Here is a 6,000-nt window from a genome sequence, read left to right as displayed (position 1 = left end):
TGGCTGAAGCTGTGGTCTCCTCGTTGTCTATAAGACAGTGTGTAAGCATTTCCCAACATGCCAAAGGGCAACTGCATTTGGAGGAGGTGGCATTGCCCTTAGACATCTGAGCTGCTGTGTGTGTTCACAGATCCTTCATGGTGTAAGATAGGTGAGGAAAGAAAAGACAAGCCGCAGGTCAGTAGCCAGGCCAGAGCTCCCAGCCCTCTCACCCACAGTAGGCAAGCTTTCCACCACTCAGCTATAGCCATAGCTCCTGTTTCGTTTTGGGGTTTTTTGCTTGTTTTTGGTTTTTTTGTTTTTTTGTTTTTTTACTTTTTTTTTACATTTTTTTACAACTCAGTAAATAGTTTGTTTTTGTTTTTGTTTTGAGGCAGGGTTTCTCTGTGTATCCTTGGCTGTCCTGGATTTGTAGACCAGGCTGGCCTCCAACTCAGAGATCAGCCTGCCCCTGCCTCCCTTGAGGCACTGTGCCCAGCTCTCTTGTTCTGTTTTTTATTTTGAAACATCATCTCCCCACGTTGCCCGGATTAGCCTTAAGTTTGCAATTCTCCTGCTTCAGCCCCCTGAGAGCTTCAGGGCCGGACCACCAGGTCCTACTTTTATTTCTCCCTAAGAATTCTAAATTCAAGTGTGCTCCAGGGTCATTGCAAACATCTACATTCAAACCGTAACAATGCCCACTAGTCACAGCAGACGACTAGGCTCTAGTAAGGTTTACGGCTCATTAGAATGGTTCTTAATTCTAATTGATTTAGGCCGCCATCTGTGCTTTTGCCTCAAGTCCCACTAACACTAACAGAGAGTTTATATTCAGACTTCTAAGCAGGTAACATCCCCAGATGACTGATATGCCTTTGACAGAACAAACAAGACCCGTCTCCACCCACTCCTTCATATCTGACCTGCTGGGGTGAGCAAATCCTTGCTCAGCAGGGAGACCTTTGGCCTGAATAGGGCAACTCAGTAATCGTCTGTCCTGTCAGGGTTATGTGCAGTGACTAACAGGAACAGGAGCCATAAAGACTGCAGATGCTGTCTACTACAGATGCTGTCCACTACAGATGCTGTCCACTACAGATGGGGCTCCTTCCACTAGGTGAGCCACACACTTATTGCCAGTGGTAATCAGAGTTGCTGCCAGGTCCTGAAAACCAAGGTCACACAAAAATGATCAGACAAGCCAGGCGTGGTGGCGCATGCCTTTAATCCCAGCACTCGGGAAGCAGAAGCAGGTGGATTGCTGTGAGTTTGAGGCCAGCCTGGTCTACAAAGTGAGTCCAGGACAGTCAGGGCTGTTACACAGAGAAACCCTGTCTTGGAAGAAAGAAAGAAAAGAAATGGCCAGACATCTGTTATGGACACTCAGAGCCTGTACCAGAAGTTGAAAAGGCAATTTTGAAATAAGCTAGGAGATCCAAAAGTTATATACATTTTCATACTCATTTTTTTTTCTTTCTATACTTTATTATTTCAAATCATGTGAACACCAGGCATGGTAGCACATGCCTTTAATCCCAGCACTCGGGAGGCAGAGGCAGGTGGATTGCTGTGAGTTCAAGGCCAGCCTGGTCTACAAAGCGAGTCCAGTACAGCCAGGGATACACAGAGAAACCCTGTCTTGGAAAAAAAAAAAATCATGTGAACAGTTCCATAAAACGTGAAGAAAGCAAGGAAGCTGTTCACCGCTGCAGGACCCTGGCCTGGGGCGAGGGCTTGAGCAGCCTGGCCCCTCAGCAGGCAGCAGAGGTTCCGAGATTAGCACTAAGGAGCTACATTTAGGTTAATGGAGCCTGGGCCCAGGGCTTCAGGGCAGGCCAGGAGGGGAAGGTGTAAACACACAGACACACAGAACCACTGGAAAGGGCCTGGGGCAGGGTGGGGGATGCTGGTCAGGACCTCAGTTTTAAATAGGTTTCTCTAAAAAAGTTTTCTAAGTTTGCAGTTTTCTTCTTTTTTTTTTTTCTTTCTTTTCTTCCTTTACTCTCTTCTTTCTTTTTTTAAAGTTACAAGAATAAGCAGGTGAAGCTAGGAGATTCAAAAGTTATATACATTTTCATACTCATTTTTTTTTTCTACATTTTATTTCAAATCATGTGAATGCTGGGTGTGGTGGCACACGCCTTTAATCCCAGCACTGAGAGGCAGAGGCAGGCGGATCACTGTGAGTTCGAGGCCAGCCTGGTCTACAAAGCGAGTCCAGGACAGCCAAGGCTACACAGAGAAACCTTGTCTCAGAAAAAAAAAAAAAAAAAAAAAAAGAATAAACAGGTGGACTGTGTCCCCAGGAATGGCGGTGTCTCTCATGATTCCTGTGTTTTTTCCTTTGGTGCCTCCGTGGGGCAGAGGCAGGAGGCTCCCTGTAAACATTTGGACTTGAGTCAGGGCTGGTGTTGGACAAAGCCAGGGGTCCAGGTTGGAGAAGTGGATACCCCTCCAGACACAGGCCTTGGGAAGCTCTGCATGTGCTACACACACACACACACACACACACACACACACACACACACACACACACACACACACACACACACACACCCATCACCCCAGAACAACACAACGGTTAGAAAACCAGAACAGATGCCTAGGAATGGTGTGCCATGGCCACTCCCGACCTTAAACAAGGGTACACTCCAAACAGGGAAGCCTGTGGCAACCCAAGTCTAGAACCAAGGGAGGGCACAGGGGAGCTGAAACAGAAACAATGGGAGAAACATCTGCGGGGTGGGGGTGGGGGGACCACAGGCAGGGAGTGTGGGCTTCTTGTCCCCATCTTCCTCAGGGGTAGTAGGGAGCAGAGCCAGAGCTCTGCCAGGCCCACTGCCACTCAGGAGAGGCCACAGTCCTTCAGGCTGATCTTGATGATGTCAGTGGCGCCATCAAACACAAACTGCACGTTCTTGGTGTCAGTGGCACACATGGAGGGCATGTGTATCTTCTTGGTGTCTTGGCGTTTACTCGGGTCCTCGAACTTGCTCTGGATGTAGCTGGCTGCCTCCTCATACTTGTTGGCCCCTGTGTACCCAGGGAAACAGATGGTCGGGGGGCTCTGTGTGATCTTCTCTTCAAACAGGTCCTTCTTGTTGAGGAAAAGGATGATGGAGGTGTCTGTGAACCACTTGTTGCAGCTGCTGTCAGACAGCTTCATGCTCTCCTGCATGCGATCCGCCTCCTCATCCTCAGCGGGCGTCAAATCATAGGCACTCAGGGCAACATGGAAGATGATGGCTGTGACACCCTCAAAGCAGCGGATCCACTTCCCCCGCTCAGATCGCTGACTACCCACATCGAACACCTAGAAGGACAAGTCCTTGAAGGTGAAGTGTGTTTCCACGATGCCTGTGGTTTTCACACGGGTCCGCAGCACATCCCCGCTGCTGCATAAGGACACAGTCACTCTGTGCGATGCGCTCCAGGTTCGATCAGGTAGTAACTCCCGCCCTGCAAGCGGCCCAAGCGGGCTTGCACACCGTGGTCAGCCCAGAGCCTCCGGATGACACCCGGCAGGTCTTCAGGTAGCATGCCTCGTTCCTCAGCAAACAGCTGCCTGGCATCACGTGCACGCTGGGGGTCAGCAGAGTCGATCTGCAGGCTGCCCATGGCTTTGCCGATGGACACTACAGACTGGATGGTGTTTGGACCTCGTTCCTCAGCAAACAGCATCACGTGCACGCTGGGGGTCAGCAGAGTCAATCTGCAGGCTGCCCATGGCTTTGCCGATGGACACTACAGACTGGATGGTGTTGCCGTGGACCTCGTTCCTCAGCAAACAGCTGCCTGGCATCACGTGCACGCTGGGGGTCAGCAGAGTCAATCTGCAGGCTGCCCATGGCTTTGCCGATGGACACTACAGACTGGATGGTGTTGCCGTGGACCTCGTTCCTCAGCAAACAGCTGCCTGGCATCACGTGCACGCTGGGGGTCAGCAGAGTCGATCTGCAGGCTGCCCATGGCTTTGCCGATGGACACTACAGACTGGATGGTGTTGCCGTGGACAACCGCTCCATACAGCCAGCATCCTTCCTCTGAATAGCCTTCCTCTTGGATGCTCTTCATCTGCTCGACGATGGTGCTTGTCCCAACTTCCCGGCACCTAACAGAAGCAGCTTCACCTCCCGCGCCGACTTCCTGCTGTCCTCCTCCCTCGGGTTCTTGTCTACCCATCTTAGAGTGTTCCTTGTTCCTCCGCGGCTGCCTTGTCCTCCGCGCTCAGGGTGCAGCCCATCCTACCGCCTCTGACCCTGCCTGCTCCCCACAGGGCGCTGCTCCGCCCCACCCGCCCCACTCCGCTCCCACCGCACACCCGCTCTCTGCCCATTTCTTTCTTTCTTTCTTTCTTTTTTTTTTCCTTTTCCTTTCTTTTTTTATTTATTATCATGTATACAGTGCTCTGCTTGTATGTACTCCTGCAAGCCAGAAGAGGGCGCCATATCACATTACAGATGGTTATGAGCCACCATGTGGTTGCTGGGAATTGAACTCAGGACCTTTGGAAGAGCAGGCGGCACTCTTAACCACTGAGCCATCTCTCCAGCCCCCTTTTCTTTTTTTTTTAAAGACAGGTTCTCATGTAGCCCAAGCTAGCCCTGAACTCACTCTACAGCTTATGCTGGCTTTGAATTCCTGATCCCCATGCCTCCCAAATGCTAGGATTACAAAGTCAGGGCGTTGTGCCTTCTAGGCAGGTACTCTACCAACCGCGCTACACCCCAGTCCCATTTTCTTTCTTTCTCTCTCTCTCTCTCTCTCTCTCTCTCTCTCTCTCTCTCTCTCTCTCTCTCTCTCTCTCTCTCTTTCTTTCTCTCTTTTAATATAAACCCTAAGGCCCAGCAACCAGACGCCACTCCAAGACATGTACTAGAGAAAACTAACATATGCTCAAAGCCTTCATCAACTACAGAAGTTGTAGTCCTTATTACCTGAAGGAAATTAAGAAATAAAACACGAGGGGGCTGGAGAGATGGCTCAGAGGTTTAGAGCACTGTCTGCTCTTCCAGAGGTCCTGAGTTCAATTCCCAGCAACCACATGGTGGCTCACAACCATCTATAATGAGATCTGGCGCCCTCTTCTGGTGTACAGGCATACATGCAGGCAGAACACTGTATAAATAATAAATACTTTTTTAAAAAAGGAAATAAAACACAAAATAATTACTTGTCAATTATATTGCATATGAACCCAAAAAGACACGTACAAGAATATTCACAGCAGTGTATTTCATTACACCACAAAGAAATAAGAGGCCCAAATGTTCATCAGCAGAGATGATTTTGTTTTGTCTTGTTTGATTTTGGTTTTCAGACAACAAAGCTGTCCTCAGGCCTCAACCTGCAGCAATCCTCCTGCCTCATTCTCCCAGCTACCATGTTTACAGGGATACACCACCGACTTTTAAATTTGTGTATGTATGTTCACATGTTTACAGGTACACGAGTGTACACATGAATGTCAGAAGTCTACATCAAGTACCTTTCTCAGTTTCCCTCTGCCTTATTTTTAATAGACTGTCTTTTATTCTTTGAGTTTCATACATGTAAACATGCCTCCACTTCCTAGATGTTCCTATAGCCTTGGGTGGTGGTGGGGGTGCAGTGTGAGACAAATGTCCCATTGAGGGCTGAGCACTCACTCAATAATTACTTATTCTTGCTGGGCATGGTGTCCCAAGCCTTTAATCCCAGCACTTGGAAGGCACAGGCAGGCAGATCTCTGTGAGTTCAAGGCCAGCCTGGTCCAGGACAGTCAAGGCTACACAAAGAAACCCTATCTTGAAAAAAAAAAAAAAATACAAAAAAAAAAAATATGACTTATACCTAGCTCTTTGACCAGTTATGAGTCTCTGCATTAATTGCTGCCTACTACAGACAAGGGTTCTCTCTGTGTCAGTCAGTAATCTATATGTATAAACAGAAGTACTTAGGAAACTGTTTGGCCACAGGTCCACTTAGCAAGACAGCAGTGTGACTTCTGACCTCCTAAGCTATGGGCTTTTGGTCAGC

General features: G+C 48.9%; 1 pseudogene; it reads right to left on the bottom strand.

Annotated features, from left to right (window-relative positions):
• Nucleotides 1-2,827: 2,827 nt before the first annotated feature.
• On the bottom strand, nt 2,828-4,225 carry LOC127207962 (guanine nucleotide-binding protein G(i) subunit alpha-2-like; annotated as a pseudogene).
• Between the last annotated feature and the right edge of the window lie 1,775 nt (nt 4,226-6,000).

This window comes from Acomys russatus, chromosome 25 (genome assembly GCF_903995435.1).
Source record: "Acomys russatus chromosome 25, mAcoRus1.1, whole genome shotgun sequence".
In the NCBI taxonomy this organism is placed as follows: domain Eukaryota; kingdom Metazoa; phylum Chordata; class Mammalia; order Rodentia; family Muridae; genus Acomys; species Acomys russatus.
Note: the sequence above shows the minus strand (reverse complement) of the source record. Positions and strands in the feature narration are given on the sequence as shown.